Below are 12,258 nucleotides of genomic sequence, written 5' to 3' on the forward strand. Positions count from 1 at the left end.
ATCTGTCATAAAGCATATCTACAGTCTATGAATCCTTGCACGGTTTCTAAATCATTTTCAAACTGGAACAAAAAAATAAGCATGGAAAATTCCATTACCATTTTGTTTATCTCCCTTTCTTTTCTCTGCAGTCTTAAATATTTTGGATTAAAAATTTAATACATTCAAATTATTAACATGTTACTATGTTTATTACAGTGACTCTGATCTTGAAACTTAAGTTCAGTTGGCTCTTGAACACCAGGGGTTTGAACTGCATGGATCCACTTATACACAGATTATTTTCAACAAATATACAGTCAGCCCTCCGTATCCCTGGGTTCCACATTGTAGAAGGCCACCTGTGGCCCTGTAATAGCAGTATATTACACTGCAATTATTTTCTTTGTCTATAGCACAGTTAAAATGTATAAATAATCATTAAAAAATATTAAACAGGGGCTTCCCTGGTGGCGCAGTGGTTGAGAGTCCGCCTGCCAATGCAGGGGACACAGGTTCGTGCCCCGGTCTGGGAAGATCCCACATGCCGCGGAGCGGCTGGGCCCGTGAGCCATGGCTGCTGAGCCTGCGCGTCCGGAGCCTGTGCTTCGCAATGGGAGAGGCCACAGCAGTGGGGAGCCCGCTTACCGCAAAAAATAAATAAATAAAAATATTTATTAAAACCAAAAACCAAAATATTTGTATTAAAAACAATGTTGGCAATATGAGAAGTTTGAAAATTAAGTATTGGGAAAATTATCCCATATATGGCTGAACATTATTGCTTGTTCTACATAATTAAAACTAGAATAACATACTGTACAATCAGCAAGTAATCAAACCAGACTATGTATATTTAGCTGTCAGCTCTAGAGATTTCCAATTTAGTGACCATGAGTAAGATACCCTTCTGTGCCTTAACTTTCTCATTTTTAAAATTGGTAGAGTAATATAAACCACTTCCGAGGTACTTGGGAAGACCATTTAACATGTACAACACGCTATAAAGTGACCTACTATTACCGAACTCAGGTTTGGTTGCTAGTTGCTCAAGGATCCAATACTGAGAGACAAGTGTTGGGTAAAAAGAAAGACAGCTTTATTCAGGAAGCCAGCAACCTGGGGGAGGAAGTGGACTCATGTCCCAAGGAACCAATTCCCAACTCCCCAGGTTTTTTTGGTTTTTTTTTTTGTACGCGGTAGAGGCAGGTAGAGGACATGGCGTCAGGGAGGTCTGTCCCAGGAAGGCTCCAATAACGTCCTGCTCAGTTACACTACTACTGTTTTAATTTTTTTAGTTAAAAAAAGAAATGTTACTTTAAAATTTGATATGAAGTAATGTTTTAGGATCACATAGCATATGTAGATGATTAACTTTATGGAATAAGCATTTATAATATATTCATTTTGCCAATTGTGGATCATTAGAATGGTACTCCATCTGTTGTTCCAGAAAACCTTATTGCGTGAATGATATTTAAAAATAAGTAGAGACTTATTGTGGTAATCATTTTGCAATACATACAAATATTGAATCATTATGTTGTACACCTGAAACTAGTATGTCATATGTCAATCATATCTCAATAAAAATTGAAAAATAAAAATAAGTATAATCAATGTATCTAGTATTTTTATTAAACTTATAAAATTTTGATAATACTGTGAATCTGAGAATAGCTTGCAAGTGGAATATATTTTAAGCCATATCAGTAGTTCAGGGAGTATACTCCCCTAGATTATGTTGGAAGTATTATTCTATTCTAGACTTTGTTTATGCTGTAGGAGAAAAATTGCCAACATTTAAAGGTTTAGAACAGAGAATAGTACATCAGTTTCGCCCACTTGTATATATTTCTTCCCATCAGGCTACAAACTACTACTAAAATACAGAAATGGACGAAGAAACATAGTATTATATGGACGTAATACATTCTTTATCACCCTCAATACAGTGGTCTCATGGAAAGTTTTAATAAGCAATGAAACATGTTGTTTAATTCAGAAGGGGAAAACGTCTTGAAAGTTACAATGCAGATGTGATTTCCAATTGAATGTGAGAGGAGAGAAGGTGGAGATACTATTGAAAAGCTTTCAAGGATTGGGGTGTAGAAATAAGTTATGGGAATGATGTAATTATCCAGCTTTATTATCTTTATTATTTCTCAGAACTTTTTATTTTGCTTTGACTGACTTGATTGTCTAAAGATAGCAGCTACGCTGGGCCAGTTGGATATGTCACTGAAAAAGACATGAACCTATAACACTGAATTTGGCTTGTGCGTTCCTGAATAAAACCTTCAGTGGATCATAACATCCTCCTGTGTAGTTAAAATAGGGTTAGCTGTGACCACATTAGCAAGTGGAAGGCAGTTGTGTAGTTCTTTACCAGTCAGATGATATGGCATCTTCCAGGGGAGGACGCAAAGGAGAAACCATATCAATGTTATCACTGCTTGCTCTATGGCTAAGCTGTACTGCCAAATGAGGCTAATCTACCAGGGTAGGTTCAATGAGATGACAAATAGATACTGATGGAGATGGTGGCAAATGAGAAGACTCATCAGACCTCCTCAGAGAAAGAACAATACTACTACCAACTTTTTTTCAGGTTTCTTGCTGACAAAGCTGATGCTAAAAGCAGCTATCTATAGTCAGTTTTCCAGAAAAGAAATATTGGGTCACTGCTTACTTCAAGTGTCTGCCTAAAGACTCCACCTGTATAGTCTGGTTTTAAGATGTGTAGCAGTTCCTAACTGGCCATTGCCTTCTCGGAGCTAACCTTTGGTTCATGACATTAGAATTCTATTTTCTGTCCTTTTTCAAAAACTTAAGAAATATTACCTTTGTATCACACAGGATAAAGACTGTTGGATAGCTCAGCATCTGCACACTGTGTCACTGAATTAAATGACACATTGTTAGGCCAGACGTCTGGATATGATGAGAAGCAGATTTTGCCACCTACTTAGTTTGTCATGTCTTTACTTTTTCACCTTTACCAAATCCGAATGTGGATGAAATGCCTTTAAGAAGAGAGATAATGGGTCCTGGATAGCCTTGAAGACAGTGACAGTGATGATAAAGTGGCCAAATATCACTGGTAATTATCCTCTGGTGTTTCATATGGGCCACTAGTGGGGAGTCCTATAGAGCACCCAGACAGCTGTTCAGAGAATGTGCTGTTCCTAGGTGAAAGTCCAAATAGTGGCACTAGAGGGAGCTCTTTTCCAAGAGTTCGCAGTGATCTTCACGTCAGTGGACAGGGTTTGCTTCCAAGCTGAAAAGGATACTCATCAGCAGCACTGAAGGAGGCCTTTACTCTCACCCAGGAAGGAATATTAAAGATTTCTATTACTGTGGAATCTTTGAAATCATTCAGGAGTCCTAGAGGACAAGTTGGCATTGGGGGAGGCACTTCATCTATAAGAACTCTATGGTAGGCCTAAGCTATGGAAAAAAAAAAAAAAACTTGTTGGATAGTGTGGCTTTAATTGAAATATTTAAGATATTGTGTCCCATGCATATTTTGAGAGACTAATTTGAAAAACCCATCTCAAGAGATAAACAATGAACTTGTTCAGCTGAAAGCACAGTGCAATTGGCCTTTTAAAACATATTAGTAATAATAATAAATTTAAATGGATTAAGGGTTCCATTGCACTTTCTTGTCAAAACTTAGCCAGTAAAATATACAGAAGGCTTTTTGGTTTTGCTTTCTCTACTAGAAATCCATCATGTATTTTAGGGAAAAATATAATGGAAACTTACTGAATATTCATGAGGTTTATGGTATCAAACTGTGATGCTACAGCAAAGCAAAAATATTTAAACAATTGTTAAATTGTATCAGATCCAATAAAAATGATTTCTATGTATTCCAGTAGAGGTTCTTACATATATAATGCTATCAATATTTATTGAACTTAATTAACTATGTGGATATATCAATACATGGCTGCCTGATGACTTTAAGATACTTGACATATGTAGGATTTTGAGTCTTCTTCTGGTTTTAGCAGGAGCCATACTGAAGCCTACCTGATTTTAAGTAAAACAATTCATCAAGGTGTTTATACATTATTGATGAAATTAATCCACTGTAACTCACAATGCTTATGTCTTTCTTACTATCTTTTTGAACACTACTCTTCTGAGCATCTGTAATTCCCTGGGTAGTTTTCCTGACTCCCCTAATGCTGTGCCTGGTAGAGGCTTTTTACTCTGCCTACAAAGCTCTGCACCCTAATTCTCCCCATTTATCCACCTAAGTAAGCAATTTACGTGATTCTTCTCAATTGAACTGTCGAAGTGCCTTGCTTTAGTTTTATCTTTCATGACACTTGCTCTATCTTGTCTTACATTTTTATTTTTATTTATACTGAACCAGAAAAGATACTGTATTTTATCATAATTGTCTCATTTCAGTGGTTAGCCCAGTGCCTTATGCATATCAATTTTTCAGTAATTATGTTTTATTTATGAGCTATAATCCCATCTGCTTTGAGAATAAGATTGTTATTTTTACTATAATAATGATGCTTTTAATGATATTATTGCAAAAATGATTTAGGGAAGAATCAACAGTCTCTTTCATCATTACTTTCCAGAGGTTAAACAAAAGCTCTGGTTTGCTTTTTTGCTGGCAAAAAAGCAAACCTGAGCAGGCTTAATACAATTCTAAAAACAACAAAACAAGACAAAAACCTGTAGAAAAACACTCACAAAAAATTGGTGAGTTGAACAAACTCATCAATTTAAATAACTAACTTCTCCTTTTTCATTTTATTTTTATATTCTAATGTGTTTAATAAATATCTGTTTCTATATTCTGCTCAAGTTATGAACACAGTGTTCAATTCTATAGTCAATACTACTAGAGCCCTCTGCCGTGTGCTAGAAATATAACAGTAGAATATGGTTGCTTCAGATACACTGGAAATAGTGCAGTGAGTAATGTCCTTATAGCTACTCCCTTCATGTTTCAAAACTACATCATTTAGGTTACCTAGGCTATATTACTATAACATGAATGGTAGTTTTAAAAATTAATACGCTGTAGTAACTAACTAGATTTTTTCTCTCTGTGACTGCTAGTTGTAAAACAATGATTTGTATATTCAAAAGTAGAAAGAAATCAAGAGCCAATCCCCTCTTCTCAGACTTCTTGTTAGTTTATTCCTATAAGAAATATCTTCTTATCCTGACAACTAGGGTCTTTCTTCATTTACTAGGGCTTCCAACTAACTGGCTGTTTTGCTCTTTTTTGAATATAGTGCCCAATCCATTAAATAATAGATCCTTCTTCCCTTCCTCCTTTCCTTCCCTTCCTTCCTTCCTTTCATTCTTTCTTCATAGAGCCAGACTTGTAAAATTCCAATTTTCTTTGCATTTCAGGAGTGACACACTATTTCAAATACCATTCTTATTGCATTAGACAGGAAATTTAAAAATCTTGGGCACAGTTTCTCTATGACTCACATATCAAAAATTTTTTAAGCAGAATACATTCTCTCTGTTGGGGTTACACCTCTTATTTGAGAAATAATAGTATTCTCACCTTGATTGAGGGAAAATAAATGGTGTTCATATGACATTAAAAAAATTATGTTCAAATATTCTGTGAGATCAGGGGCTGAGTTTGGATTTTTCCCATCTGTATTTTCAGTGTAATATACAGTTCTCAAGAGTAATTTCTCAATTTATCAATTGTGTGAACAATCGGTAGTATTTGGATGGAACCCACAAGCACTCTCACTGTTCATTAATTCTCTAGCATGTTTACACAGTGAAAAAATGCACACAGAAATCATTATAAGCTGAAGTTAATTTAAGAAGTTTTATTTCTGCATAAAATAAAATCCATAGCATTTTGAAAACGTTATTGCTGCAAGCTTAATGAGAATGTATTTCCACAAAGTGTAAACAGTCAGTAAATTATTATAAGAAAAAACTGACTAGAGCTTAATCTCATATAACAAGGGAACATTTTTGTGAATTAATTATACAGATTATAGTATTTTCAATTTCTAAAAAAAGAAGACTTTATTTCAAAGTATAGTGTTGTGCTAGTATGAATGTGTGTAGAATAAGATAAAGTTCTAATAATTTTTAAATTAATTTTATCTAAGGATATGTTAATATTGATTGAGCAATAATTATATGAGGAATTGACCAGGTTATTTTTTGTTCTGGGAATGTGAGAGACCACATCAATAATATCTTTAAAAATAATAAAAAATGTGAAGCTATGAAAGTTGAGAAATTTTTGACTCCTTGTAAAAGCAGCAAATTGCAATTAAATACTCACTCTGAAACTATACTTCTAATGACATGTTAGATTAGAAAAACTAAAACAAAAACTCCACTATCACAGAGGTAAAATATGACAATCATGTATTATCTTTTCTTCCCTCAGCTGTGGATCTCCAGATCATTTAAAAACACTGGGCTTCATGGTGTTTTGGGGTTTGAATTTACATGGTTCACATTGTGTGAGAATAAATGCTACCTGACCCCCTGCCAGAAACTAATTTTTTAAATATAAAATTATTTCTTGACTAATGATTCTCCAAAAGCTCATATTAGAAAAGATTTTCACACAAAAGTAAGCCCACCAAATGTGAGCAAAAAAATCAAATGTGTCATTAAAACCCTATGAAAACATAATCCCCCATGTCAGAGAATTGCATTGAATGCAGCACAGAGAGGTGAAACACCAGAATATGAAAGACTTCAGGAGCCTGGAGATAAGGATGTGAAACCCAAGCTATATGTCTAATAGGAATCACAGAAGAAGAATTCAAGAAGACTTAGTATTTTTAAAACAGCCACAGAAATAAAAACTATAACGCACACAAGACAATAGAGAATTTACTCTTCACCAATTCTTCTGGAAAAAATAATAATTTTAAGATATTCTTCATGAGGATGGAACTAAAATTGATTAAAAAAACAAAATGCAAAAAGCTGTGGTGAAGAAGTAAATTTCTCTACGTGTGTGTGATGTGCACATTATTTTTCTGATATGAAGAAATAAAAGGTTATAAACCTATAATTTAGATCAATATGACTTATAAGTTGGAGGGATGTGGAGATAAGAATGAAAGTGTATTTTGGAGAAATATAATCTATAATTCCAAACCAACACAGCAAAAGAACACAGAATCAAGAAAAAATAATTGATCTAATCGATGAGGGGGAAAAGCACAACATATAAACATAACTAAATTAGGTAATAAAAAAAATCCAAACATTCAATAATCAAAAAAATATGAACAAGTTAAATGTACTTTAGGAGACTATTTTTTCAGTCAGATAAATAGGTAGAGTAAGTATTCACTGCATATTTGATAAATTGCATAAATAATTTTCTAACAATGAAAAGATAACCTTTCTGACATTTCTATTATCCACCTCGCCATCTCCATCCTTAAGAACTTCAACAATAATTTGTCACAGTCTTTTCAATGTGATTTTTTTTTTAAAGGAGGAATTTTTATTTATTTATTTTTATGATATTTTTTAACTTTTTATTTATATTGGAGTATAGTTGATTAACAATGTTGTAATAGTTTCAGGTATGCAACAAAGTGATTCAGTTACACATATACATGTTTTTAAAGACATCTTATTAACAGCACTGATGAAGATAAAGCAATAGTTTTTACATCAATGTTAACTTAAGAATACAAATAAGTGTTATTTATCTAGCATTCTTGAACATTTGTATAAGTAAATGTACTGTGTGCATATGGCATGATACTGAATTTTTCAAAGAGCTTGGCTGACCTCTATTTGAAAGATTTGCTAAGAAGATAATATCTCGATAAATTGGAAGGATATAAAAAATATATCTCTATTTTTTAAAAATATAAAAAATAAAAGGGATATAGAGTACATGAATTAAAAATCAATAGTGACCCAATTTATAATGATAAATAAGAGACAAGGTCCATAGTCGTAAGTGTAATTTTCTAAAAGATTCTGAAGTAATCGACGCAAAAAAATATTTTTGTTTAAATGTAGGAAGAGGCACTGTTACATATTATTTGAGATGGTAATATCTGTTTCAAATTCTGCTTCCACTGACTATTAATTACATTTAGCAAGTGATTTAACTTTTATGTGTATTAGGTACTTCTGTAAAATTTGGGGCAAGTGCCAAATATATAGAGCTATTGCGTGAATTTAATTGGATAGGTCATGTAAAATAAAAGAACAGTGCCTGGAAAATAGAAAGCACTCACTAAACAAATCCAGGTATGATTGAAATCTGTAGCAGAGAAGATTATATTTCTTTAGATTATGTCTGTGAATAGGAAGCATGATACAGCTTCCTCCCTCAAGAAGATGGTTAGGAGTTTTGAAAAATTCCTCTGATACCAAGTTGATTCATCTGTCATACTTGACACGGAAGGGAAAATGTATACAATATGAAATTTAAAAGTCAGAGCCCAAAGATGTAGATAGAAAATACATAGTAAGAAAAAAATGTTTAAAAACGTTCTTACTTGCAGCACTTCAATAAGCAGGTTCCCTGTTGTTCAGTTTAGGTATTTAGGGTGTGGGAAAGTGGGCATGAGGACAGACAAAAATCAGGACCTGGACAGAGTTCCCCAGGACTGGTAGTGCAATATAGGTATATGGTAACTTGAACTGGGAACTAGAAGATATTTATACTTAAAAATTTTTTTCTAGACTTGTCAATGAGATCCAGTAGGCAGTACAATACAGGAGTGAACTATGGCAGTAAAGGGAAGAAAAACCATGTGTGGTCATCAATAATTAAAATCAGTTAAGGAGCCCATTAGATTAGACCCTGAAGAAAATTCACAGCATTTGAAAATAATATTGTTAATATATTATCTGTTTACAAAGCCAAGCTAATTTGTTGCTGAGTGGCTTAACTGATGTGTTTAAGCTAATTATTTTCCCTGTAATGAAGAACTTGTCAATAGATGCAGTTCCTTCCTTGGTATTGGGTTTAGCATGTAGCCAGTTGGACTCTTGCAAGGAATATCACTATGATATGCTCAGAATGAGGTGAATGTGAATGCCCCAAATTCCATCATTTATCAGAGTGAAATATAATGTGGAATTTAGCTAGAATCAACAGAGTGCCCTGAATATAACCAGACAGCTAATAGACATAGAAACATGAGGAATTTCAAGATATGTGACTACTACAGTAATTACTTTTTATTTTCAAATGTCTCAAACTTTCTGTGGAAATCTATTGCCTTTAGAAGTTTAGAATTTACCCTGAGCATTGTAATATAGTTTGAAATCAGAAAGTGTGATACCTCCAAGCATTGTTTGTCTTTCTCAAGATTGCTTTGGCTATTGGGGTGTCTTTTATGGTTCCATTAAATTGTAAGAATTTTTGTTGTTGTTGTTGTTTTTTTTCCTTCTATTTCTGTGAAAAATGCCATTGCAGTTTTGGTAGGGATTGTGTGGAATATGTAGATTTCCTTGTGTCATATGGACATTTTAATAATATTAATTCTTCAAATTTTTGAACATACTAGACCAACAATAAATCTACACTTATACAGTCAATTAATGTTCGACAAGGGTATCAGGAACACACAATGAGGAAAGGACCCTCTTCAGTAAATGGTGTTGGGAAAACTGAATATCCACATGTGAAAGAATGAAACTAGACCCTTATCTTACACCACCTAGAAAAATTAACTTGAAATGGATTAAATTTTTTAACCTGAAACCATAAAATTCCCAGAAGAAAACATAAGGAGAAAGCACCTTGGCATTGGTGCTGCAGTGATTTTTTTAGGATATGAATTGAATATTATTCAGCCACGAGAAAGAAGGAAATCCTGCCTATTGCAACAGTGTAGGTAAACCTGGAGGACATTATGATAAGTTAAATAGACCAGGCAGAGAAAGACAAATTCTGTATCATCTCACTCTTACGTGGAATCTAAAAAGAAGTTTAACTCAGAAACAGAGTGATTGCTAGGAGCTGGGGAGTCAGGGAAATGAAGAGATGTTGGTCACAGGGTACAAACTTTCAGTTATAAGATGAATAAGTTCTGGGGGTCTAATGCACAGCATGGTGACTCTAGTTAATAATGCTGTATTTATATACTCGAAATTTGCTAAGAGAGTAGATTTTAAGCATTCTCACCACTCAAACACAACAGGTAACTCCTTGAGTTGATGGACATGTTAATTAACTTGATTGTGCTTATCATTTCACACTGTATACATATATCAAAACATCACGTTGTACACTTTAAATATGTACAATTGTATTTGTCAATTGTATCTCAATAAAGTTGGGGGAAGAAAATAATTTACCCTGAGATTCTACCTTATGTAGAATCTACCTACCTAAGGTAGAGAGTAATTGGTCAATGACAAGGATACACTAGCTGCTCCAGTGCCACACCAAAGGCCGGCAGAATATATGTCACAGTGGCTCATGGTTTTAACACTGATCCAAAGAGATTCTGAAATTCTAGCACAATTGGGGACTCCTAAGTATCTATCAAAGGAGGGAAGATTTGATAGCTAAGAATTGTTGAAAGTAAATTAGAAAATTGGTTTAATTGATTTTCTAGCAAATAGAAGTTAACTTTTTGTCTTCTTCTTTGATCTCAGCTGAATGCAGGGCAAGAGGACCTACGGATAAACTGAAACATAAGAAAACTAAACGTCACTATATCCTCTCTATTTCTCCTATCCTTGTTTTAGGAACCATATTCACAACTTCTGTCTGTCCCTTTCATTTGGTGGTCCCCGGGATTTTCTCAGTCTCCCTTTCTCATCTCAATTGGTACACAGCTCTTGCATTTCATCCAATGTTTCTTGGCTTCTACTACCTTTGTACACAGTTCTATGAGTCTCAGTCCCATTTATACTTATAAGTTCCAAATCCATATGTCTGATGGGTTATGAAAACATCTACTTGAAAATCCATTAGGAAATATTAAATTATCATCTATATCATCAAATAATCTCTCATCATCTTACTGCCTTTCTCCTAAACCTGCTTTTCTACTGATTTCTCTTTTGTTATTTGCGTTTAAACACTAGCGCTATACTTGACTTTCACTCCTCCATTCCTCTTTCTAATCAGTCACAAACTCATGTTGATTCTGCCCCTTATATGATGATCAAACTGTCCATTTCTCTCCTACTCAGTGCTATTGCTGTAAAACACACCATTATGAATTCTCACCTTGCTTATTGTAGTTACTAGTATTGTTTATCTATCTTTAGATTTGTATTGAAATATTCTGTTTCTAAAACCCAAATGTGATAAATGTTTAACTTATCTTTCCTAACTACTTCACCCTGAAGCTGGGACATAGTTGCCCTTACTCTCTTATCTGTACTTCGCGTTATCTTTTATGCCATATAAACTTCCCTAGACTGTCCTATATGAGACAGCAAGAATATCTACTCTATAAACCTTTGTATTCCCATGTTTTAGTAAATGCTGATCGCGTAGGAAACTCCAATAATTTTACTGAATGAATAATGAACTTGGGTAGATTTTAGGACAATAAAAGGGTTCACAGTCTCTTCTTTCATCATCAAAAATAAGATAAATGTCTATTATCTGGGTTTAAAGTGCTTATGTTCTTAGGGAAGAGTTTGTACTCCTAAGATTATAAAATGTGTAACTAATACCAGTGTAGAAAAAGCCCTCTATTCTCCATTGCATTAAAAAATAAACAAAAACTATAACAGTGGAGTACTGATAGTTTGTTCTATTGTGGTTTGTATGTATGTGTGGTGGGTGGGATTCTTGACTCTGATCCTTCATTCCTCCCTGTATCCATAGCCTTGTCATAGCCTCATTGTGGGCAGAGTCCCTTGGCATTGGGTTTGGCCCAATGTCTTGCTAAGGACAATGGTAAGTGCAAATAGTTGAATTTTTAATGCACTAAATCCAAGCTGAGGCCTGAAAAAGTCTTATGCGTTTCCACTAGCTTCCTTGCACTTTTGACATCACCATGAGAGGATCATGGATTCAGGAAGAGGAAAGCCATGGGCAGCAGAACCACCACAACTGAACTGCCCCAGCCAAGAACTGCCTTAAGCAGCAAACCCCCAGTGACCAGCAGATGCATTAGAAAAAGTAAATGAGTGTTGTTACAAGCCAGGGGTGTTGGGTGGTTTTATATAACAGTAGTTAACTGATGCAGTTTTATTAAACTTCATTAAAAGTACAGGCAAATCTGTAGTACAACTGAAACATCCATTGTTAATCAACCCCTGAGACTGATCACTTACCTCATTAATAAA

This window comes from Pseudorca crassidens, chromosome 3 (assembly GCF_039906515.1).
Source record: "Pseudorca crassidens isolate mPseCra1 chromosome 3, mPseCra1.hap1, whole genome shotgun sequence".
Taxonomy (NCBI): domain Eukaryota; kingdom Metazoa; phylum Chordata; class Mammalia; order Artiodactyla; family Delphinidae; genus Pseudorca; species Pseudorca crassidens.